Raw genomic sequence first — 26,435 nt, 5'->3', positions numbered from 1 at the left:
CATCCCATTTGCTTTGTAATTTTCCTTTGCCAAAGAGTTTGAATATTGAATTGTAGAGTAGGACCTTGTCTCCTTCTTTGAATTCCTTGTTTTGTAATCGTTTGTCGTACCACCTCTTCATCCTTTCTTTGTAAATTGATACACTATTGTACGCTTTCAATCTTAACTCCTCCAATTCGCTTATTTGGATTCTCCTTTTAATTCCAGCGGCTTCCGCATCAAAGTTCATTTCCTTCATTGCCCAATACGCCTTATGTTCTAGCTCAACCGGCAAGTGGCATGTTTTTCCATAAGCAAATTGATAAGGAGTCATACCAATCGGGGTTTTGTGTGCCGTACGATATGCCCATAGTGCATCATCTAGTCTCTTCGACCAATCTTTTCCTCCTTTTACCACTGTCTTCTTTAAAATGTCCTTCAATTGCTTGTTCGAAGTTTCCGCTTGTCCATTTGTTTGGGGGTGATAAGCCGTGGACACTCTATGTTCAATTCCCAATTTCTTCAAGCATTTACCAAAGTCTTTGCCCATGAAGTGTGTTCCTCCGTCGCTTATCAATATTCTCGGGATGCCATATCGAGGGAAATTACCGATTTAATCATGTTTATGGACTCCTCCGTTGATGTCTTCCGACATGGCATAGCTTCAACCCACTTTGAAACATAGTCCACCATCACCAAAATATGCTCAAATCCATGTGAGTTCACAAATGGTCCCATGAAATCGATTCCCCAGACATCAAATAGATCTATTTGCAAGTTGTAGTTCAACGGCATGGCATTCCTTTGCGAGATATTCCCCGTCCTTTGGCATTCCGGACAAGTCGAAACAAATCTTTTCGCGTCTTCATGCATCTCGGGCCAATAGAATCCACTAGTCCATACCTTAGGTTGAGTTCTAAAGTGCCCACAATGTCCTCCATATCCCGACGAGTGACACTTCCTTAGAACTTCTTCACGTTCCTCCCTCGGTATGCATCTTCTTAGGACTCCATCTTCTCCATATCTATATAAGTATGGTGGATCCCAATAGTATTTTCTTCTTTCCGTGATCACTCTTTTCCTTGCATTCTTGTCCAAGTGATCCAAGGGCATCCCTTTTAGTGCCCTTATTATTTCATTCATCCAACTATCTTTGTCGAGAATTCTATATAGGTGATCATCTCTCATTTGATCCTCGATCGGTTCTTTTCCATCATCTCCATGGTTCATCCTTGATAGGTGGTCGGCCACAACATTTTCTGCTTCTTTCTTGTCCCTTATCTCCACATCGAATTCTTGTAGCAATAGGATCCATCAAATCAAGCGTGGTTTAGCATCTTTCTTGGATAAGAGATACTTGATTGCCGCATGGTCGGTATAAACTATCACCTTTGAATTTACAATGTATGATCTGAATTTTTCGAAGGCGAATACCACGGCAAGCAATTCTTTCTCCGTTGTTGCATAATTAAAGTGGGCTTCATTGAGAGTCTTGCTTGCGTAGTAGATAGCATTTACCTTCCCCTCTTTCCTTTGTCCAAGAACGGCTCCTACGGCGTAGTCGCTTGCATCACACATGATTTCAAAAGGTAGATTCCAATCCGGAGGTTGCATGATAGGAGCACTTATGAGGGATTGCTTGAGTGTTCGAAATGCGTGAAGACAATCACTATCAAAATTGTACTCCACATCTTTTTGGAGAAGTTGTGTCAATGACTTGGTGATTTTTGAAAAATCCTTTATGAACCTCCTATAGAATCCGGCATGACCGGGGAAGCTCCTTAAAGATTTGATGTCCGTAGGTGGTGGCAATTTCTCCACGGTTTCTATTTTTGCTCTGTCCACCTCTATCCCTCTCTCGGAGATAACATGACCGAGAACAATTCCTTCTTTCACCATGAAATGACACTTCTCCCAATTAAGCACAAGATCAACCTCTCCACATCTTTTAAGAACTTTCTCCAAATTTCCCAGGCAATTATCAAAGCTAGTACCATGCACCGAGAAATCATCCATGAATACCTCCATAATCTCTTCTATGAAATCTGAAAATATAGCCGTCATGCACCTTTGAAAAGAAGCGGGCGCATTGCACAATCCAAAAGGCATCCTCCGATATGCAAAAGTTCCATACGGGCAAGTAAACGTAGTCTTATGTTGATCATCCGGATGAATAGCTATTTGGAAGAATCCCGAGTATCCATTAAGGTAACAAAAGTGTGAATGCTTTGCCAACCTTTCTAGCATCTCGTCAATGAATGGTAGTGGAAAATGATCCTTCCTTGTTGCCTTATTCAATTTTCTATAATCGATGCACATCCTCCATCCCGTGATGGTTCTTTGTGGTATCAATTGCTCCTTCTCATTTTTCACAACCGTGAGTCCTCCTTTCTTCGGAACGCAATGCACGGGGCTTACCCATTCACTATGTGGCACGGGGTATATTATTCCGGCATTCAACAATTTGATAACCTCAGTCTTCACCACATCACGCATAGCATGGCTCAACCTACTTTGATGCTCTACGGCCGGCTTGTATTGCTCCTCGAGTTGTATACGATGTGTGCAAAAGGCGGGGCTAATACCTTTCAAGTCGTTAATCGAGTAGCCGATCACCTTTTTGTGCTTCTTCAATAAATTCAGCAACTTCTCCGTCTCTTCCGGGCTCAATTCGTCGCAAATAATCACCGAAAAAGTCTTGCCATCTCCCAAAAAATCATATTTCAATCCCTTGGAGAGTGGCTTCATCTCAACATCGGGCGCACCATCCTCTTCTTGATCTAACTCTCCAATGTCTTCAAATTTTTCTTCCTCCAAATTCCCGTGTTGCGGCTTCAACTCTTCTATTGTTTCCACTAGTTCTCCGTCTTGATCGTCTTGAGCATCTCCATTCTCCAAAGCACGTTGGAGAGGATCCCTGAAAGAATCAATGGAACGAATGCTCTCTACCTCTTCGTTATCAAGAGGTAGAGGTGAAGCAAAAGACGGTTTTGAATGAAATTCAAATGTGCGCTTCTCTCCATCTAGATCAAAAGTGATAATCCCTTTTCCAACATCTAGAACAACATTTACTAATTTGAGAAAGGGTTTTCCAAGGATTATGCCTTCATGCTCATCATCATTACCATTAATCACAAAAAAGTCGGTAGGAATTTTTTTACCCGCTATGGCAACATTTAGATTTCTAAGCACTCCTAGTGGTTTAATTAATCTACCATCTCACATGATCAATTTAATGATTGTGGCATCAAGGTTTGATGTTTCGTTAAAAAGCTCAACATAAACCTTAGAACTCATCACACTAACATGGGCGCCAACGTCACATAAAACATTGCAACATTTTGTTCCGTCTATCATGCAATCAACATGAGGTGTGGGTGATGGATTACCTTCGCCTTGATCGCTTCCAATTGCATATACTTGGGCTATGTGCACGTAGGGTGATGATTCTGATTTCACTCCCATGATCTTTTTGACCTCCAGCACTTCGTCTAAGTCAATCTCTTCCTCTTTTTCTTCAAAAAGTTTCCGAATAATATCACCGACCGATTCCTTGCCAAATGTATATCCCATGTGATTATCCGGCGGGAAGTCTTCCGCTATCACCTTCGCCATTCCTCGCTGATTTGGATGCGGTCTTGTTTTGTCGAACAATCTTCCAAAGTCAATTGGTATCCAATGCATTTGCTCGAATTCCCTTAGCGATTTGGCGGTGCCCATGGTTCTTCCTTTCTTTTCCGGGTCGTCTTTTGTTGCACTCCAGATCGATGCTTCTTCATCGTGGTTTGTCTCTATGACTTTCCCGTGCTTCGGTTGTTCTTTCCTCACTTCAGATGTCTCTTTTCTGAAAATTCCAGCAAGCACCCGCACTTGAGATTCTTCCTCGGAGCTTGCCGAACATCGTTTTTCCCAATCTCTTCGCATGGCCGCACCCTTGCTGATTTTTTGTAGGAGTTGGGCGGCTTCCGTGAGTGTTTTCTCCATGAGATCTCCTTCTGCACACATTTGAACAAACTGCATGCACTCGGGGGTTAGGGAAAAATAAAAGGTATGCAAGAGTACTTCACCGGAAAATCCAAGCTTCGGTCCTTGTTCAATCAATCCATTGAATCTATCCCATGCTTGATCTATTCCTTCTTCTTCTCCTTGCGCGAAGTTGATCACTTGCTTCCGAATATGTTGAACCTTGCTTAATGGAAAGAACCGCTCGCAAAATTTCTTCATCAAGTAATCCCAATTTCCTTTTACCTCGAAGGATGCAAGTGCAAACCTCACTTTTGTTTCATGCTTATTTTATTCCTGTTTCTATTTTGATGTAGGGTTGGAGAAAGATTTGGCTGATGCCGCTGAGGCCTCAGGGGCACTACAAACTACCCTCGAGAATGAGATCCGAGACCACGAGGCTTTGCAGTGCGTGGTCCGGTCTCTCTGTGAATCCTTCGAGGCCGAGGGTGGCCAGTCTGGTAGCTCCTTGCGGAGCCGTGTGGTGGCCCTTGGCGGCTATATTTGCAGTCAGCTCCGGGATCTCTTCCACACTGGGGTGAAGCGTGCCTTGGCCGTCGTCTCCTCCCACTACGCCCTGAACCTCGAGGCCGTGAGCGAGGGGTACGCCCTGCCTGACGAGGTGAACGATGACCAGGCTGAGGAAGAGGTCCAGAAGCTGCTTGAGGTAGCCGAGGGGCCTGGCAGGGCGCTTGCTCAACTCTTCGAGGATGAAGTGATCCCGGTCCCTCCCTCCGATGAAGAGGTGACGCCTCCTGAGGACTCCCGAGCCCTTCAGGATGCCCCAAGCTCCGAAGATATTCGTGACCTGTAAAATTTGGGCCCGAGAGCCCATGTGAAACTTTAAGTCTTTCGTGCGAACAGTGGTGCCCTGGGACCTTTGAATATTTATGTGCTTTGTGTTTATTTGCTTTTTTATGTTTCCTCTTGTTTCATGTTTTTGACTTATGTTTTCACGGAGTCTTTTGGAACGCGAGTCATCTTTTTGGGCGAACGGTGATGAGTGGTGAAGCCGTATCCCGGAAGTGTAGGTGTTCCTGCGGCTCGGTCCCTTGCCATTTTGGGATGTCTCTTGTTCGTTTCGGATTCTGTTTTTAGTTAAGCTGAAAACACGAAAGTCGTTTTTGGATCAAAAACTTTTCTGAGAAAAAAGCGATATGGAGGGGGGGTCCCCCCTTCCATCAGGGCCGAGCCTCTCTCGAAGGAAAGCTTTTATTGATATGTGAGGATCATAAGTGCATAACAACTTGGAATTCTAAGGGTAGAAGTGACATAGCTGCTCGATGTTCCAAGCGTTGTTGTAGACTTCTCCTCGGCTGTTGGACAGCTTGTAAGTTCCTGGCTTGAGTACCTCGGCGATGATGAATGGGCCTTCCCACGGAGGGGTGAGCTTATGGCGCCCCTTGTTGTCTTGTCTCAGCCGAAGCACCAAGTCGCCTACTTGGAAGCCTCGGGGTAGAATCCGTCGTGCGTGGTAGCGTCGTAGCGACTACTGGCACCTGGCGGAGTGCAGCAGAGCTACGTCCTGAGCCTCTTCCAACTAGTCCAGTGAGTCTTCTCGGTTGATCTGGTTACTTTGCTCGTTGAATGCCTTCAGCCTCGGGGAACCGTATTCCAAGTCTGTGGGTAGGACGGCCTCGGCCCCATAGACCAGGAAGAACGGTGTGAAGCCCGTGGCTCGGCTCGGGGTTGTCCTTAGGCTCCAGATGACCGACGGTAGTTCGGCGACCCATCTCTTGCCAAACTTGTTTAGCTCGTTGAAGATTCTCAGCTTTAGGCCTTGTAGAATCATGTCGTTGGCACGTTCTACTTGCCTGTTTGTCCTTGGGTGCGCGACAGCTCATCGCAAAAGTTGAGAAACTTTTTCTCGGTGAAGTTTGTGCCGTTGTTGGTGATAATGGAGTTAGGTACCACAAAACGATGGATGATGTCTGTGAAGAATAGCACTGCCTCCTCGGACCTAAGGTTGGCGATGGGCCGGACCTCGATCCACTTGGAGAACTTGTCGATGGCGACCAACAAGTGCGTGTGGCCCCCAGGCGCTTTCTTTAGTGGCCCGACCATGTCCAGCCCCCACACGGCGAAGGGCCATGTGATGGGGATGGTTTGGAGGGCCTGGGCTGGCAGATGTGTCTGTCGGGCGTAGAACTGGCAACCCTTGCAGGACCGCACGATTTTAATGGCATCGGCGACCGCAGTCGGCCAATAAAATCCTTGTCTAAAGGCGTTTCCTACGAGGGTCCGAGGCGCTGCGTGATGTCTGCAAGCCTCTGAGTGTACCTCGTGCAACAGCTCCTTACCCTGATCGATGGGGATGCACCGCTGGAGGATTCCCGAGGGGATGCGTCGTTACAGCTCCTTACCTTCCAATAGCACGAATGTTTGAGCGCCCCATGCCAAACGCCAAGCCTCAGCTTTGTCAAGGGGGAGTTCTCCGCGGAGGAGATACTCGAGGTACGGGGCCGCCAGTCCGAGGCTGGTCCGGCTCCGTTTTCATTCCCTTCGATTTGCATGGCCTCGGGCTCGGCGACCGAGGGTAGTTCAGTACTTTGTGCTGGCCCGGGTGGTTCCTTGAGGCTGACTGACGGCTTGTAGATGTCTTTAGCAAAAATGTTTGGGGGAACCGTGGTTCGCCCTGAAGCTATTTTTGCCAATTCGTCTGCGGCTTCGCTATACCGTCGTGCGATGTGGTTAAGTTCCAAACCATAGAACTTATCCTTCAAGCGTCGGACTTCCTCACAATAGGCCTCCATCTTCGAGTCGTGGCAACTCGAGTTCTTCATCACTTGGTCGACGACGAGTTGGGAGTCACCTCGAACATCAAGGTGATGGATCCTGAGCTCGATAGTGATGCGCAGACCACTGATGAGGGCTTCGTATTCGGCCACATTGTTAGAGGCGGGGAAATGGATCTGAATTACATGGCATATGTGCACCCCGAGTGGTGAGACGAAGAGCAGGCCCGCTCCTGCCCCTGTTTTCAACAGAGACCCGTCGAAGTACATCGTCCACAACTCCGCTTGGATTGGGGCTGTTGGTAGCTGGGTGTCGGTCCACTCGGCCACAACATCTGCCAAGATTTGCGACTTGACGGCCTTCCGAGGAGTGAAAGAAAGAGTTTCGCCCATGAGTTCCACTGCCCACTTGGCTATTCCACCCGAGGCTTCCTTGCTTTGGATGATTTCCTCCAGAGGGAAAGATGACACCACAGTTACCGGATGAGCCTCGAAGTAATGACGCAGCTTTCGCCGAGCCAGGACCACTGCATAGAGCAGCTTCTGGATCTGTGGGTAGCGGGTCTTAGTCTCGGACAAGACTTTGCTGAGGAAGTAGACCGGCCTTTGAACGGGCAAGATGTGCCCTTCTTCCTTTCTTTCAACCACAATCACCACGCTGACCACCTGTGTGGTTGCAACGACGTAGAGTAGGAGAGCTTCGCCTTTCGTCGGGGCACCAAGATGGGAGCATTCGAGAGGAGTGCTTTGAGATTGCCGAGGGCTTCCTCGGCCTCAGGGGTCCAAGTGAAGCGCTCGGACTTTTTCAAGAGTCAGTATAGGGGTAAGCCTTTCTCGCCGAGGCGGGAGATGAAGCGGCTCAGAGCCGCAAGGAACCCCATGACCTTCTGGACTCCCTTTAGGTCTTTGATCGGCCCCATGTTGGTGATGGATGAGATTTTCACTAGGTTGGCCTCGATGCCGCGTTCGGACACGAAGAACCCTAGGAGCATGCCTCGGGGGACCCCGAAGACGCATTTCTCGGGGTTTAGGTTGACGCCCTTTTCCCTTATGCTCCTGCTTTCACTGCCGTGTCGAGAGATTGACCGTCGGGCCCCCGAAGATCATGAAGCAGTTTTGGACTTCGGGGAACTCGTCGTCCTTGCTGTCGTCCTTGTTGCTCGGGCCCTTCTTCTTGTCATCATCCATTGACGGGTTGGTCTTGGTGAAGTAGCGCCGCATCAGATCACACTGCTCAAGGGTGTGCTTAACCGGGCCCTTGTGGTATGGGCATGACTCCTTGAGCATCTTGTCGAAGACGGGGGGCCCCCGGGGGGCCTCGGGCATCCTTGCGATCCATGGCTGCGACGAGATCGGTTTCGAGGACTTCGCGCTTCCCTTGCTGCACTTTCTTCTTCTTGTTCTTTTTGGAGTTGCGTGGGGTGGATGACTCGGGGGCGTCCTCCTTCCGCTTCTCCTTTCCCTTGACCTCGTGGAAGATGGCCTCGATGGCTTCTTCCCAAGAGGCGAACTTGGTGGCGATGTCCATCAGCTCACTAGCCTTGGTGGGGGTCTTGCGCCCCAACTTGCTGACCAGGTCTCGGCAGGTGGTACCAGCCAGGAACGCGCCGATGACATCCGAGTCGGTGATGTTGGGAAACTCGGTGCGTTGCTTGGAGAATTGCTGGATGTACTCACGGAGAGTCTCATCCGGCTTCTGTCGGCAGCTTCTGAGGTCCTAGGAGTTGCGGGGGCGCACGTATGTGCCCTGGAAGTTTCCCTCGAAGACCCAAACCAGGTCGTCCCAGTCATGGATCTGCGCGGGCGGGAGGTGCTCGAGCCAGGCTCGGGCTGCGTCGGACAGGAACAAGGGGAGGTTGCGAATGATGAGCTTGTCATCATCCGCTGCCCCCCAACTGACATGCCAGTCGGTAGTCGGCACGCCATAGCTCTGGCTTTGTCTCGCCGGAGTACTTGGTGAGGTTGGCTGGTTGTCAGAACCACGCTGGGAACAGTGCCCTATGAATGGCCCGGGTGAAGACGTGCGGGCCCGGAGGCTCGGGGGAGGGGCTGCGGTCCTCCCCGCTGTCGTAGCGTCCGCCACATCTAAGGCGATAGCCCCGTGCGACGCGATCGTCACCTCGGCGCCTTCGCTTGGAGGGGTCGGCTCGGACTCCGCGGTTAGGGTCGATGCCGAGGCGGTCTCGGACATCATTGTTCTGGCGGTTGTCGAACAGACGGTCACAGACCAAAAGTGCCCTGGCCCTGACGGGCTCGGGATGAACCGAGGCCTCTCGCTCCTGACGGGAGGGTCCGGCTCGGTGCTCCGAAGCCGGCTCTCGCAAGCGAGAACCGGAACTCTCGGCCTGCTGGACTGCGGCGTGTTCCAATAGCCCTTTGAGCTCAACCTAGATTCGACGTGCTTCGGGCGTGGATGACTCGGGCATTGTCCGAAGTAAGATTGCCGCTGCGGCGAGGTTCTGGCTTGCTCTGGCGAAGACCGGGGGTTGTTCACCCCCGATGTCCTCGATGATGCAGTGCTGGACCTCACGCGCCCTTCCGCGTGCGTCTCCACCGAGGCTCCGGCCTGCCCTTTCTTGCTCGAGAACCTGCTTGAGCTATCGGAGTCGCGCTCGGTCCTCCTCTCATTTGGCCTGGACCTCGCGGAGCTGTTCGAGCAGTGCGTCTTAGTGTCCTACGGGGACAGAAACCGTGGAGCGTTCCCACGGGTGCTCGACGCGCGGGATCGAGGCTGGGGTGCCGTCGTTCCGAGGCATGCTGAGCTGGTTTTCACCCTCGTGCTCCTCGAGCTCAACGTTGAAGCACTCGCGCGCCGGGTCGTACACCTCGTCATCGGAGCTGGAGTCGGTGAGGTAGTAGTTGCTCGCGGCCATGAAGTCCCACACGGAGTCGGGGTCACAAAATCCGAAGAAGTCCAGGCCAGGGTCCAAGCCATCTTCTTCTTCAGAATTCACGTATTCCAAGGCCGGAGTAGTCGCGAGCAAGTCCAGGGTGGATCATAGGTGATGCCCTGGAAGCTCGGCGTAAGCACCCATGCGGGTGCTCACCGAAGAGGAGTAGCCTGCGGCGACATTGCTCATCCCATAAGGGAAGGAGCGTGACGTCGATCCTGCTTCACGTATCGTGGGAGGAGGGGCTGGTGGGTTTGCCCCAGGACCCATGCGTGCGGCTATCGTCATTCCTAGCGTGAGGCTGATGCCAGACAGGTCCCTCGTAAGGGAGTCTGTGCCCGCTGCCGGTCTCGCAGTGCCGGCCGGGCGAGAAGAGTTGCCCATGGTGCGGTTGGTGTTGGTCTGCCTCCGCCTCCCCCGGCAGGAGCGACGGGAGCGGAGGTCCGGGTGCCCCTCCTTGGGCCAGGAAAGTAGGAGCGGACGCGCTCCCCCAGCTAGGAGAGACGGTAGTCGTGGTTGGTCCGGTGTCTAGGTGGGAGGAGAACCATCTCGTAGTCGTAGCCGAGAGACATGAACTCCAGAGTCCCGAACTAGATCACCGTGCCAAGACGCAAGGGACGCTCGGGATCCGCCATCCGAAACCTAGTGGGAATGCTATGTCAACACGCAGCGCCCCTACCTGGCGCACCAACTGTCGGTGTTCGGAACCGCGGGGTCCTAACCAACTAGTGAATTTATGCTATGTGCCCCGATTCCGGATGGTTGATGCAAGAAGACACAAGATTTATCCTGGTTCGGGCAAGAGAAGGCCCTACGTCCAGCGTGGGAGAAGACTTGTATTAGCTTGCACCTAGGTGCTTGTGGTAGGGTTACAATCGGTCGAGAGAGGGAGTGAGTCCTAGGTCTCCTGGATGATTGAGGCAAGTGCCAATATCAGGGGTGGAGTGAAGGGTGAATGGTGAAGTGTGTTGTCATGGATCTCCCCCCTTGATCAGGCCCTGGGCTCTCCCCTTTTATAGCCGCAAGGAGGAGACCCAGGTGTACAGTCTTTGCTTTCACGTGAGTGGGAGCTGGCGGAGGTACGTCCGAGTCCTGTGGACCTTCCCTGTATTGGCGTGGGTGGCGGCGTGGTCTCGGTACTTTTTGTACCCAATCGATGGGAGAGGATGACGCTCGCGGTCGTGGACGTCGTGGGGACTCCTATTGGATGGTATGCCGAGCCATGTAGCTCGTCCTTAGGGAGTTGACTTGGCGTAGAGAGCCGAGGCCCGGTCGATGACGTAGAGGTATGATCCAAGGCTGACTCGCCCCGAAGCCCAGACGGGACGTTGCAAGCAGTCATGGCTTTGGTAGGTGAAACAGTCGTCGGAGTGGTGGAATAGTGCCCGGTATCCGCGTTCAGGATGGCGTCGTGGGCGGTAAAAGTGAATTAGGCCTCCATCGCGTCGTCCTTTGTTGACTTCGGCGTCCATGACGGAGTGGTTGGCGTACAGACTGCATTAAATGCGCATGTTCTGGTGCCGGGGTAGTTGGCCGAGGCAAAGGTTCGCCCAAGGCGTCGCCCGAGGCTGCCTTCGGGCGAGTCGGAAACGTGTCTCTCGCCCGAGGCCGACCTCGGGCGAGTCGCGAATGCCCCTTCTGTTCGTGGCAGGGCTCGGGCGAATCGGAGAATCATCGCTCGCCAGAGGCTTGGCTCCACGTTGGCCTTGAGACGGTCTAGGGGCTTGTTTTGCTGGCGTTTTCCCTTTTAGCCAGGTGTTTTGTGTGCTTGAGAGCCGTCCATTTGGGATATCCCTAATTACGGTACCCGACAATACTCTTTATACAAATATTATAGTATTCCTGACCTAAAGGTTAAAAATGATAAATAAATATAGAAATTAACTAGAGTCCATTTGAGCCCAAGTAAGTTGGGCAAGATTGCGTATAAATTGCTAGTAAAAAATTAAACATCATGCATGTCTCTCTCTTTCTAGGCGCATCTTGCAGTGAAAGAAACCGCTCCTAAAGTTTAAAAGTGTTTAGGGATGCCAAACAATCTCACCTCTCAAACCCAACTCCTTCAACGTTTCAAAAGGCAAAACCTTCCCCCTCTATTTTTTGAGATTTCTTGGCCTCCAAGTGAGCTGAACCATGGTGCTCAGCACTGTCCCGAGGAGGAAGATAGAAATGGGAATTAGGGGATCATTTTTAGGGGTGGTTGACTGCTGTGACGGAGCCAGGGGTATACCCCTGTATACCAAGGCATACCCAATATTTGAGAGGAAAAAATAATATGTATACATGTAATTATACGTACCATGGTATATTTGCGTAGTATTGTGCCACTGACGAGCCGAATCGAATAGCCTTTTTGGCAGCCCACGACGGAACCAACCCCAAAATTGCGTCGCTTGCTTCGCCCTCTACTCGGCTTCCTCGCTCCGCGCCGCAATCTTACGACTCCAAGCATAGGCAGCACCAGCCACCAGGCACTAGCACGGACGCCATCTCGCCCTTTCCCCACCCCTTCTCCGCGCTCTGCTGGCTCGTCGGCGGTGGCTCGCCCCCCTCGCCCCTGCGCAGCTGCACCTATGGCCCTGCCCCCAGCGAAGGCGCCGGCCGCCGGCGAGAGCGGCGGTTGTGGCCCGTGGGCGGCGTCCCTTGTGCATTTGGCATACCTAGCCACAAATTCATGGATCCATCACTGGTTGACGGAAGAGGACGACCTCTGTTAATAAATTTGTAGAGGCGGTTCTCTTAAGGAATTGCCTCTCAAAATGGGTATCTTTTAGGGATGGATTTGTAAAGATGACCGCTTCTAAAAATGCATCTTCAAAAGCGGTTCTCTTAACCCAACTGCTTCTTAAATGTAGCTATCTTCAGATGCGGTTTTGTTAATTGAACCGCCCCTAAAAACAGATCTTCAGAGGCGGCCAAGACGCTACAATGTTTTCCGGCACAGTTAGAGGGGGCCTGCTAACTGTGAACCGCCTCTATTAGAAAAGAGGGCGTCGCAAAAAAGTTTAAAGTTTTTCTGTACTAATGTCGGAGAGTGAAATGTAGCTTGTACCTTGCTTTCATATCGAAAGAAGTTTGCTCAATAGAGCACAAATACGTACTGTATACTATATATTATTCTTCAAACGGTCAAATATATGTGATGATCGATCTAGGATGTTGCCTTTTTTCCGAAGTGTGAAATTTTAACTCGCGGTTTTGTCAGGATATATAACCTTTACACGTACGAGGCACCGTGGTTGCACCTGGTAGTTCGGTAGCAGTCCGATTTGTGCAGAATTATCTCTAAAATACGTAGTAGACAATTGCATGCGGGCAGCAGTCGTGTCTCTGGGACATCCACTAACCACTTGTGGTGCCAGAGCTTAGCTTCGGAATCATTCCTCCATAGCGGTAATAATAGATATAAACCCCGGCCAGCTGAACGATGAACTGTGCAAAATTCCGTCCGACCGCAAGCACGTGGTCGAGCTTACAACTCGTCTGCAAACTGGAGATACCAAACTAGGAGAGGCTCGCGAGAGTGGACATGAACACGATTCAACAGGCTGGCCGGTGTGGAGTGTTCGCTCACCACCACTGCAACGCTGTCGGGCATCCGCAATGTGCATGCACAATATTCACCTTAAGCGTGGTACCCACTGCAGATGGCAGTAACAATGGTCAGCCGGAGCAATGGCTGTGTTTAGATTGTGAAAAATTTTGGGGTGGGCTACTGTAGCACTTTTCGTTTGTATTTGGTAATTATTGTCCAACCATGAACTAACTAGGCTTAAAAGATTCGTCTCGCGCTTTCCAGCCAAATTATGTAATTAATTATTTTGTTTACCTACATTTAATGCTCCATGCATGCATCGAAATTCGATGTGATAAGTATTGTAGCAATTTTTGGGTTTGCCTTTTGGTTGCATGCAAAATAAACAAGGCCAATGTATATGGCGTGTGGGGAGATAAGGTGGGCCTGCTCGCTAATTTTTTATTCACCTCAGACACCTCACTGTGTTCGGCAGGCTGGAGATGGAGTGGTGTGAGAGAAAAACACTATTATCTGACTGGTGGCTGGAGGCTAGTGCTAGAGCGATGTGAGAGAAAAATACTGTAGAGCTGGAGGCTGGTGCACCAGCCAAGCTGGAAACGATGCTGGAGAGAGAAATGGCGAGACAGATTGAATAATTTTTTATTTGCTTAAGTTCGACCGCAAGCTTGCGGTGCGCTTTAGACTGTTTCCAACGGTGTCCCCTAAAAGGTCTCCGTACCCTATGTTATGTTTAGGGGATGGGTTTTGAAATTTAGGTAAGGGGATGGAGAATATTTCTTTTAGGGGATGAATTTATTAAATTTTTTAGGGATGAATTTTTATGCTTAAGGTCAATTTGACCCACAATGCTTAAGGTCAATTTTTGCAACTGTATTTATTATCTAATATCACCTTTTAACCACATTGTGGGTGCCTAACTTGGCAGGGGCGAAAAAGTCGGCACGACGCCACCAGTGGTGTTCACTAAAAACACGATTCAACAGGCTGGCCGCTGTGGAGTGTTCGCTCACCACCACTGCAACGATGTCGTCTTAGCTTGGCAGGGGCGAAAACGGCGGCACGACGCCACCAGTGGCTGTCTCCTCGGCTGAAAGAAAATCTCCGATATCCATTTCTTTCGTCCGCCAAAAAATCTAAAATAAGTTCTATCGCATCTCTGCACCGATAAAACCAGCATTGTGACTGAGCAGGCATAAAACTATTTTGTACTAGAACATTGTGATATATTAGACAGTCAAAAACAAAAAAAAGGTGTGCAAGGCGCGCATGTGTCATGCGCCGGCATGCCGAGCACCATCAATCTGCTGGCCCCGGCGGCATCGGTGGCTGACTTTATCCTTCGTCATTGAGTTGCTATATGTGCGCATTCTGCACATGTTGCCACGTCTGCCACAACACGAGTCTCGGACTCGTGAGTTGGGTGTGCGTCCATTCGGCACGCCACTCGCTCGGCCTCGTTTACCTATGAGCCAACTCACGCATGCTATGCTGCACAGTATGGTGCTTTCATTCACATCACGGCGCTGCCTGTACAGCCTGTGTACGTCCAAGAGATTGACATTCTTTTTTGGGAATTGGCTCTGAGCTTGACATGTGTTGGAACTGGAATGGAACGGAAGAAAACGGCCCAGCCCAGCCCACTGGTTCCCGTGGCGGGCTTTTTTATTATAACACGTTTATTGCAAGCTGTATAGTGGAAATTAAACGTGATAGCATTATTACTACCATATAACTAGAAATAGTAATGCGACTTAGTAGAGACGGAGGGTCGGGACTGGCTATCCAAGCTTTCAGACTTTGAGTAGTGCAGGTAGGAGACACGCTTCGTGAATTAAGGGTGGCATCAAATGTGCAGCATGATGGGCAATCAGAAACTGACGCTGATTATTGAGCAAGGGCAAGGCTAGCGAATACGAGTGCTCCTACTGTATCTGCAGCCCCTGGCTTCTCCTCTGGAGTGGACGTTCGATCGAGCTGCAGCCTGCAGGCGCACATGCGTGCAGCAGTGAGTAGACTCGCACATGGCGCGCACACAGTCGATGCTGTAATCTGTAGACCCGGAGATCCTATTCCTATGCATAGTACAGCCTAGCCGTACGGTACGACCAGGCAAGGGCCGCAGGACCAGGGGTTTCCGTACGTGCCAGTGCCATGTGTGTGCCCATGTCGTCCTCGTACGCCCGTCGGCCCGTGGGACTGGGACGGACATGCTCCAGCATTCTGACCCCGCGCCCTGCCCCCAGCCCGGCCGGCTCGATCGATCAGCTGTACGCGGTCACATGCGCGCGGCGCGGGCGCACGATCCTTGGATCCATGCCGGATATACAGTTGCGGCTATGAACGCCTGACTGAGTCAGTTGTCTGACCGAGCATGGTGCATGGTGACCACGATCACCACTTGTACACGCGCCCTGAGCGCTAGCTGTAGTGTAGGCAGTAGCAGTTGCTAAGTGAGCAACACCCTCTGTTGTAACACTATAGAATATAGATGCACATTGAGATCAACACGTACGATTCATTATTGGCTCTAATTCTATTATCTACATGGTATCAGCTGCACGGTTTCCTCCTGAACCACCTCCCTGCGATCGCTACGACACCGCCTTCCCCACGCCGTGCCCACTGCGCCACGCTCGCCGTGATCACCATGATCCTCTTCTTCCTTCCGTTGCCCTTCCTCCGCTTCCTTTGCGCTCACCGCAATCCGATCCGTCGCTATGGATGCCAACCCGCTTTTCGGCACCGATGTCTCCGACGTCGCATCCTCCTCCGATAGCGGCATATCCTTGACCGGCATCGTCGCCCTCTCCCCCTACCTACTTTCTTCAGACAGTCAACATCAAGTCACATGTGCATGTTGTTCTTGAGCTCTCTGATCCCAATTACGACGAATGGAGATGCTTCTTCGACGCCTTTCTTGGCAAATTCAGTCTTTCCTCCCACGTTTCCTCCCCCCAACCGCTGACCAGCGCCGTGATCCTGATTGGCATGTCGTCGATCAATGCATCCTCAGTTGGCTTTACAATTCCATTGGCAGGGACGTCCGTGCCATCGTCCGTTCCCCCGCAGGCCACGGCGTACAAGGTCTGGGCAGCCATTCATGCACAGTTCTACGACAACGAGCTTCATCGGGTTGTATACTTGGAGGCCTCGAAATCTGGTCCAAGGCGATATGGAATTATGGACATCACCTAGTATACTGGCCGTCTGAAGAAGCTCGCCGGCGCCCTCCACGATGTTGGCCAGCCAGTCACCCTGGGCATTCGGTTCTAACCAAACCGATCGGTTAGCACTACTACAACATCCCCCATCACCGCCGGTTCGAAATGAGCATCACCGCTGGTTTGGGAGGCGTTGGATTTAAGTCGTTGGTGATAGGAGGGGTCATCACCGCCGGTTTCAAAACCGGCGATGATAAGAGGGCTCATCACCGCCGGTTCATAAACCGTTGGTGATGAGTGCACCCACCGTTGGTGATGAGTGCTCACCACCGCCGGTTTGTGGATGGAACCGGCGGTGAAGGCCATTTTCCCATCAAAAAAAATATATTCATATAATAATATTGCACCGTTTGTACAACATATATAATATATCATTATAGCAGCAGAATTCAATCACATGAGCTCATACATCGAGATTAAACGAAAGGGTTCATACATCAAGATTAAAACAAAGAGTTCATACATCAAGCCTAGTTTTTGAGCCTCTCTCTGTAGCAAACTTAACAAGCTGCCCATTACTCTCTGGCTGGGCACTTGATATGATCCTATATATTAACAATGTGACTTATTACATGGAAATTGGACAGAACATACATGACTTCAAAATTCAGAAGAGCATGCAAAATGTCAACAAGACATGAGACAATCAGATTTGTAAAAAGATGGAAATACATACACAACAACCTTAGCCGAAGAATAAAATGCAAATCTGAGAGAACTGCAACTATTTTACCACGAAGGGATCATGTTGGAGGATTTCCAGAGCCACATCATCCCTGTTAATTGTAACTGAAACACCATTAGCATGATACCGTTTATACCATAAGTAGAAGAATTCACATCATGTGCTATCTGTCAGGTTGTGAAACCAAATCAAAACAATGCCAAATTGTTAAATTAGCCGAGAAATGTGCAGATAAACTTATGGAAGAAAGGCAGATGGGGCAAGAAAATAGAAAACAAGTTTTTAGGTTATAATAGTACTCAAAATTACTGACCATAGAAAAAAAAACTTGTTTTAAAAATCAACAGGTCATGTCTGGCAAACAAGGGCTCATTAAAAAGAATGACTCTAACATACACAAAGACATCTTAAAAAAAGACAGGAGTACAACCCAATGAATTTCAAAAAAGATAACCAGAACAAATAGTCTTTATTATTACATTACTCCAAGGTTCTTCAAATTGGCCACCGCATAATAGAATGTAATAGTTTATTGGTCAAGCATAATAGAATGTAACAGTTTAATTAAAAATAGATTTGGCCTAACTTTACTGATAAATCAAACTAGATGAAGGAATGATGGCATGAGAAAGGAAAGTACCTGAAGCTAAGGAGATGGGATTCCGTAGTAAGTGTATTCCTGTGGAATATCTTGATTTCTTGCTAGCCTCTCCAGTATTAATTCTTACACATTCTGGAAGGCAATTCCAATATGCTTCCGCATTGTTGGATACTAATGAAACAAAAAGGGTCATGAGTCATGACAGATGTCAGCACACCTAGGTAGCGCTCATCTAGAAGTTGTGCCATTCGATCAGCCCTGATATGCAGAATCCAATTATCATATTATATTCGGTAGAGTATTATGTAGTACTTCTATATTCTATAATATTACTACCAGACATCAATATTCACAACATCAGGATTCTTTCTATAAAGCCGCAGAAGGCATAGAGCAGCCTTCTTTCTGACAACAGGACGGCCGCTACTTGAAATCTGTGACAACATAAGATGTTTCATTAATAGAATCATTCACAAAACAATGAAAGGGAAACATAAGCAATAAAACATTCACTCACAAGAAGTTTCTGGACATCTGGGGCTAGTGACTCAGAAAATTCTTTCCCACCAATGTTACCTACCTGAAAAATATTTTAGTAAAAGATATAACACATATTGGACACTAAATGGTGCTAATTGTGCATGATAGTAAAGTAAAAGCCGCCTTAAAAGCTGCGGCAGTCTGCATGAGCTGATGAGATTGATACCCCTAAATCATTAAAAATGGTAGGTCTCCTTGGCAGACTGTTGCAATCATTCACAGTTGAGACTTGAGACAATAGACAGCAATGCCCACGCGACCAAAAGATGTAGCTGAACAAAGTATAATTCTATCAGACGTCGAACAGTCTGAAACTAGGACGGCTCAAAACTACACCGCGGAACTACCCTCCCGAACTGACTAGTGACTACCAATCAGCAATTCAGCACCACGCAGCTCCTCAATTATCATTCAGCGGGGCATTTCGAGCAAAATACCCAACGCCCAACCCCTCAATTACACAAATGCATTTGCAGCTAGCAACCTGCAGCATCAAACAAAAAACTCTAAGAGAAGGGAGGGGAACAAGCTAGCGTGACCTTCTCATTTTTGAACCGCATGCAGCGCCACCACTCCGTGCAGCACCGCGCCTAGCCGGTTGCTGCTCCCCGCCGCCGCCACGCTAGCTGCGCCGCGCCGCCGCGTCCACACCCCCACACAGCACGGGAGGAGAGTCATGGAGGGGAGGGGATCCGTGCGCCGCGCGGCACTGGAGGAGACGCGGGGAGAGGAGGGGCCCCGTGGAGGAAGAAGGAAGAGACGGGGAGGGGAGGGGAGGGAAGACAAAAGACGGGAGAGGGAGGGAGATGGAAGATGTGGAAGGGGGAGACAGACAGGAGACGGAGAGAAACCAGATATGAAAAAAAATTGGCATCATTGCCGGGTCGTAATATGATCCGGCGGTAATGTCTAACTATCACCGCTGGTTCGTATTAAGACCCGGTGGTGATGTTTGAAAACCTATCACCGCTGATTCGTAATACGACCCGTTGGTGATGAGTGACTATCACCGTCGGGTTAATTTAGAACCGGCGCTGATATACTATCACCGTCGGGTTGTTTCAAACCGGCGGTGATGAGCCGTTTGCAATGATCATATCTGTAGTAGTGTAGGTTCCTCGGTCCCCTGCAAAATTCGGTTCTCCAAAAACAAGAACTGTTCGGTTCCTAAAATTTGTGAGAACCGAGCATTTCGATTTCAGTTCTTCTTGGTTTGGTTTGGTTATAAACCGAATGAACCGACCTCAAATCCAACACTAACGAATTACAAGAATAAAAAGTCAAATTGAGAACCAAAATACATAGATCGATGGCAACATCCAACGAAAAAGAACAAAAAAATCGCCGCAACACAATCCGCCTCTGATGGAGCCTGTGCAACACCGTCGGAACCTGGGATGCAGACCACGCGCGAGCGATGGGAGGCCACCAGGGAGCCGACGCCACCGGGCACTCCTACTGTGGCCACCGTGGTGCTGCAGCCTGCAAGGAAGGGCAAGGGAATGCGCCACCGCTTGGGAAATAGAAGGGAGAGCTGGACACCGGATCCTGAGGAGACAGAGGAGAGCAGGCGGAACAGGGAAGGACGGAGGGAGAGAGAAGCGGCAGTCCAGCAAGCCAGCAGGGTGGCGGCGGCTGACTAGGCTATGGTGGAATGAGAAGGAGTGGATTGAGTGGTGCTTGCCTGCTGGATATGTTAGCTTATATAGCTAGGGTTGTTGCTTGTTGGGCTGGGCCTCTTTCATTTACTGGGCTTCAAGCATACTTCGGTTCTTCGGTTAACCGAGCCCAAGAACTGAATAAACATGAAATATTTCAGTTCTTGAAAACCAGGGACCGAATTAGGAACCAATTTTCTCGGTTTCGATTAATTCGATTCGGTTCTCGGTTTTTCAGTTCGGTTCTCGGTTTTTTGTGCCTAGGGTGACTAGCCAGTGCGTGAGACGAGCCAGGTGCTGAACATGCTGCGCGGTCTCAACTCCCGCTATCGCCATGCCATCCCCGCCATCACGTCAAAGTTGCCGCCGCACACCTTCGTGTCGGCACGCTCATACTTGCTCCTGGAGGAACAATACAACAAGGAGCATGCCAAGACGAAGGCTCAGCACACCCTCTTCACCGCCGTCGGCTCTTGTCCCTCTGTACCTGCACCTGCTCCGCCCGAGGCAGTGGCGAAGCTAGAGCGAATGAGTCGGGGGTGCCCAACTTTATCAACAGTATAATGATCTTTATGATGTTCAAGCAAATAGTGTAGCTAACTCATAATTTTTAATCACAAAATTCAACTTTTGGTAATGGCAATGATATTTTGGTCAAAATATAAGTAAACTGGTAGGGGAATGGGCAATAACACTCACTGTTGATAAAAAAATATGACATTAATCATTGTGGTGCCCAATGATGAACAAAAGATGTCCCATACATCAAAATATCTGATCGAACCTAAAGAAAAGAGAATAAATAGGTCAATTATATAGCAAAAAATATAGAATTATTAATTGAAAGTAGATGCATTACATTTGTGTTACCTCTTAGAGATCATATCTAAAATGTTGAAATAGTATATCTAAAATGTTGAAACTAAAAAACAGAAAAATATGTAATCATGTCAGATCTCAATTTGTTAGAAAAATTCTAAGAAAGATGATGGTTGAATCAGAATTGAAAATAAATGAGGCGTTAGAGAGATAAAGAAGTTTAAATTTGGAAAACAAATCTCGTGTGAGCTAATCAATTTCCTGCGACTTCCCATCTGTCCACCCGCTCCCTCCCAGGTCCGGCCCAACAGTTGCTGGTCCACCACACCTACGCCAGACCACGTCATCCTAGTTTGCCCACGCTCGCATCTAGTCCGTTAGCTTAGCTACGTGCACGCATCTTAAAGTGGAAAATGTTTAAGAAACTTTCTTCCGGAAGATAGATAGGATTCCGGCGCGGCATCTGCCTGCCTTCGCGGACGAGCGGACGTCGCGGCATTTGCAAGCGAGTGGGCTAGTTGGGCTGGTGGGGGTGCCTCATCTTGGGCCGAGAGGGGTGCCTATAGGGCCAAAATTTGTTGATCCCTGAGAAATTTCTAGTCCCATCCAGTGAGATGGCACACTGCCCAGCCTTAGTAGCTTGTGGTTGAACACCTACATGACGTTAGGCTGCTGCCCTTTTCTCTGTCCATCCAGACCAGATCATGCCAAAGAGCTAAGACTGCCCATAAGAACAGGGACGCAATGTATAGATTGAGGCAGCTCACTCACAGGCAACAGGACCGGCTCAAGGTATGATTAGCAGGCATATTGGCAAGACCAATATGTTTTCTGCACATGCACTCCATCACTTGCAGGTCTGATCGAGCAAGCGGGTAGCTCCAATGTTTAGACTTGGGCTATTTAGTTGCTGAACCTTCTGTGCTTTTGGTGCTAGGAGTAGAAAGTTAACCTCCTGCACCGTCTTCTGGACGAGTGGACTAATTGGCCAAGCCAATCTGTTCTCCTGAACTAGCACAAGCACATCTGCACATGTCTGTCCGTCCAAACAATGCAGAATCATCTCCAAGGCATAAGTGTTTTTTTTTCCTTTTCCTGTATTTGTTGAATGCAGATAGCAAGTTATGAATCTTTGGCCATCAGTTGACTGCGATCTCTAAACTGTTCTTTGTTGCTGGCTGACCAACACGTACATTTAGCATCCTGCGCTGGGTACATAATGACCTTGCTTTGCTGCCTGTTTGTGTGCTTCGGCCATGCCAAAGTAAGAGCATTTTTCTTTTCCATGCAATAGCAGTTGTGCACAAGTTAGCTTCTCCCTTCACGTTCTGAGTTCAAAGCTTAGCACGAGCACGACAATCAGCCTGCCACAATTCGATCTACACAGCCATGTCATGTGGGCTGTCCATGTATAATACTGCAGCCAGGCACATCCTTTGATCAATTCAAGATTTGACCTCCCTGTCTGGGCCGGAGCACAAGCAACCACCCGGCCCTCGGCCTTTCACGATTTGGGCTAGCAACGCAGCCCAAAATCACTCCTCAACTTTGGGCCCTTACGCCAGCAAGCCGACCAGCAGCGCGGTTGGGCTCCTGCCAAATCAGGATCAATCACCCCGGCCCACTAATTGTCTGGACCATGCCACCAAGCTATCCCTGGCCCTAAATTGCCTCGCGATGGGCTAAGCCCTAGTTGGGCCACTGCCCTTTTTCCGAGCCAAGCCCGCTCCTCCTCTCTCTTCTTTTCGCGGGCCCTACCCTAACCTAAGCCGTGGGCCAATTCAAACCCTGCCTCGTTTTCCCTCGGGCCCACGGACACTCTATGCATCTTAGGATCCAGGCCGGCACGTGGGCCGCCCTGACGCTTCTCTTTCAAGACCTAGCCTCAATTCCTTGACACTAGTTAGGCGAGGCGACATCGCACGGGGATCGAGACGACGGGCCAGGTGGGCCCACGACCCTGACGCCGAGACGAGAAGCGAGAAGACGACGTCGACATATGAAGACACGATATCGTCGTTCACACCGACTCAACCCGGACTCGTCGTTCATGCCGACCTAAACCGTACCCATCGATCTTTCCGACTTAACCCGAAATCATCTTTTCGACCAACTCGATCCTCCGGACTCACACATCGATCACATCCTTGCGCTCGAGCTCCGTCGTAACCGTAGTTTAAACCTCGTGCTTGTCTTCGTCGTCAAGTTCTACCCGAAACCCTGTCGAACCGTATTCACGACCATCTTCGTCGTCGAGTTTCAACCCGAAACTCTGTCGAATCGTTTCCGCGACCATTTCTCGTCGCTAAGCCTGTCGTAATCTGTGTTGTTTGTATTATGTCATTGATTGAATGTGTTTGGATCTTTTCGTTCTTATTTGGATCTTTCTGCTGGTTATTCAATCGTTATAATCGTATCAAGGACCGGAGAACGAGCAGGTGGAAGCAGGAGATCCCGGCTACTTTCCCGAAGCAGATCCTGAGAACCCCGGCAGAGAAGTTCACACGAACACCCCGCTTCTGCTCCTATAGCTACTTAAATGCGTAGTGCTAGGCCATGTACCCGCTATCTAATTGCATGTAACCTGTTAATGAAACCCACCTTGTTTCCATTTAACATTGCCTTGTTTACTTGAAATAGTCCTATATGCGACACTCGGGACTACCCGGCTATAAACTATTACTACTACAAATATGCACGTGTGTGCTGCGTGAGATTGAGTGTGCTTGCGGGTGGTGATTCTCGAGTGTGAAGTGTGAGGTGGACTACTTTGAGGATGGAGACGAGGGGTGAGGTTTCAGCTGGAGCGAGCACTACAACCGCCGGGAATGGATCTAGGACCATTCTGTTGTGACCTGTGGCGGGTCAACTGAGTGTGTGGAAAATGGGGTCCGACTGGAGTGCAATCTCCATTCTCGTGCAAACGTGCAAGCACAGGCTCCATGCCGCTCGATTATCATCCGACGGACACTGGTTTTTATTCACTTAACCCCTCCCACCTAGCACCTGCGGCCCAATGAGCATTATGCGAAAAACCCCCTACCAAAAATGATACACCACAAATCAATCCAAGTAAAGAATACTCCAATCTCCATCTTGTTCGTCGCCCACCGCCGCCCTGGGCTTGCGGCCCTCCTCCGCTCCCAAGGGTGCCGACCACCGCAGCCCTCCTCCCCTGGGGCCGACCTTCATCTGTTACGTGGCCGTTCGATGGTTGAGCCGTCGTTATCTTCTCCCACTCCGTGTAACGTGGCATCGCCGTCTTTTGACGCAGTCATCTGCGGCATCGGCGTCGTCTCTTTCTCGCCGGCGAGAGACGAGCGACGCTAATTCCTGCATGCTTCGGCCATCACCATCTGGGGTACGTATGTGCATGTCGTCCTTGCGTCCGGCGTCTTGCGTGAAAGAAATCTGTTTGCAGCAGCTTCTTGCATCACGTTCTACCTCAAAGTGCTCATGGATTTCGAGGATGACGATGGTGGAGAACCTGTTTCCGTGAGAGGCGGTGTGGGCAAGAAAAGGATGTTTCAGATAAATGAATTGCTGCCGTCTTATTTTCGTCATGATCAAGTGCACACATTGGTGGCTTCTGAAACCAGGAAATCAAGTGCACACATTGGTGAATTTTCTGCATCGTCTCAACGTGGAAGAGGGCAATATGAGACAGCATATGTAGCAATCATAGTGAGGGGATCAAAGCTCAAAAGATTACAGAGTTCCAAACCAAGAGGAGCTAATGTTTGAACATGAAAAAAAAAACAAATCTGAGATGCTATTTTCCTATGTAGCAGGAAACAAATTGCAGTTCAGGCTTCAGCTTTCATGTGTATCAGCCCCTGATTCTTTCTTTGGACAATTACGTCTATCATGCCCGACATCTTTGCATATCGTGCACTTGCGTGAACCCGAATCCTTTTGCCTTTTGTTTTTGTCTGCATGTCCCAATATTCTCTTGCACTTTCCCTTTGCGCGAGTATCATTAGGTGGGTGAACCTGCACGTCATTAGGAATGCTACAGCCAATAAAATTTTCCTGTTCCTGTTGTCTAGTCTGAGTGCTAGGATCAAACAACAGGGAAAGTGATTCCAGGTTTTGTATCAAAACATCTATGCCTTCTTCTGATGTTTTCGCCCTTCGAAAAATATCTTCAAATTTATTCTGTGCGCTTGACATCTTCCTTCTCATAGATGCAGCCATAGAACTAGTGGCCTTCTCCACTAATAAATTACCGTCGCTATCAAATGCATGGTTTCTGAAAGAAGAGTAAAAAAATATCAGCTACGAATAAATACATGTGCAACCATATATGTATGTACAGAAGTTTACCTTTTACAATTTTTCATCCATCTTTTCGTGATGTAGTGCTGTGGAATTTCATTTAGTCTTGCACCTCTAAACATGCGTATGATATGACGACAAGGTATTCCAATGGACTCAAAAAGCATGCACGAGCACTTATATATCTGCTCGGTGCTGAAGCAAATTACCTCTCTAATTCTTCTATAGTTGTCGGTCATGGTAACAATTTTTCTATCCTCCAATTCAGTTGTGCTCTGGATATCACAATACTCCCTTGCAGCTAACACCTCTTCTTGAAATTTTTCAAAAACCTCATGTGTGAAAACATAGCTACCATGTTTCTCAATTTCCCATGTAGTCAATAGAGTAGGGTTTGTATGCAGGGTTGTGTTATCATGTATCAATTCTTCTTGACGCTGGCATTGCAAAGCTGTGTCAAACCGGAGCCAAAACTCAATTAATGCAAGCTTACGACCTATAAAACGGTTGAAAAACGAATTCGCACTCTCCGATCTTGATGTGGTTCGAAGAATGCCTCCAAGCCAAATATCTTTAAAATATGCTGGGATCCAGGACTCCCGAATGCGGTACCTTCCCTCCAACCAATCGTTGTTCCCCAAATTATAATCTGACAGTAGAGCAAGCCATCTGCTCTCAAACTCTTCTGTTGTTTCTGAACCCCATACGCATAAGTTAACCCTTTTCCAAAATTCTTCATCCTGTAATAAATGAGGACCAATTTTCTCAGGAAATTTTTTCATTATGTGCCACATGCACAACCTATGCATGGTACTTGGAAGAACACTGGCTATAGCAGCCCTCATACTAGCATCCTCATCTGTTATAATGAGTTTAGGATGCTTCTCTCCTATTGCCCGTAGGAAGGTCTGAAATAACCAAACATAACTTTCTATCTTTTCATCAGCTATAAAAGCAGCCCCGAAGAAAACAGATTGCATATGATGATTGACTCCAGTGAAAGGTGCAAACTTCATGTCGTATTGATTTGTGCTATAAGTAGAATCAAAAGATACCACATCACCAAAATGGGAATAGTTCTTCCTGCTTGTTGTATCAGCCCAGAACACACGAACCAACCGACCGTCATTGACTTCATATTCAAAGAAAAAACCTGGATCCACTTCCTTGAGCCTACCAAACTGGTCGATAAACATCTGAGCATCAGCATCTTTGATTTTATTTCTAAAATCACTATAGTAATTCTGTAGATCCTTTTTTGTGCAACCCACATACTCAAATCCCCCTGCACCCACATGAAGTAATCTGTATGCTTGTGATGTTCCAATGCTTGCTTTGTGGCAATTGAACAATGTTGTTTTTGCCTTCTCGCTTACAAAGCGCTTCGATCTAAGCAAATGCTGTTTACTGGGTGTCACAAGCTCATGGTTATGGTCCTCATGCAATGCTCCTATCTTGTATTTGCCTTCACTATTGCGCTTAAAATAC

At 48.9% G+C, this 26,435-nt stretch overlaps 2 long non-coding RNA genes across 3 annotated transcripts; both read right to left on the bottom strand.

Moving 5' to 3' along the window:
- Positions 1-16,715: 16,715 nt before the first annotated feature.
- LOC120686608 lies at positions 16,716-20,625 on the bottom strand. Of its 2 annotated transcripts, XR_005680268.1 has the most exons (4): positions 18,170-20,624; positions 17,989-18,086; positions 17,692-17,910; positions 16,716-17,142 (listed from the first exon to the last, which is right to left on the bottom strand). It is a non-coding gene; the product is annotated as an uncharacterized LOC120686608 (long non-coding RNA). The 2 variants fall into 2 exon arrangements; XR_005680267.1 differs by having other exon boundaries at positions 17,692-18,086; positions 18,170-20,625.
- Positions 20,626-24,272: 3,647 nt separating this feature from the next.
- On the bottom strand, positions 24,273-25,533 carry LOC120684542. The gene is made up of 2 exons (XR_005679341.1): positions 24,996-25,533; positions 24,273-24,921 (listed from the first exon to the last, which is right to left on the bottom strand). It is a non-coding gene; the product is annotated as an uncharacterized LOC120684542 (long non-coding RNA).
- Between the last annotated feature and the right edge of the window lie 902 nt (positions 25,534-26,435).

This window comes from Panicum virgatum, chromosome 8N (genome assembly GCF_016808335.1).
Source record: "Panicum virgatum strain AP13 chromosome 8N, P.virgatum_v5, whole genome shotgun sequence".
In the NCBI taxonomy this organism is placed as follows: Eukaryota; Viridiplantae; Streptophyta; class Magnoliopsida; order Poales; family Poaceae; genus Panicum; species Panicum virgatum.
The sequence above is the reverse complement of the archived record's forward strand: the minus strand, read 5'-3'. Positions and strand labels throughout refer to the sequence as shown.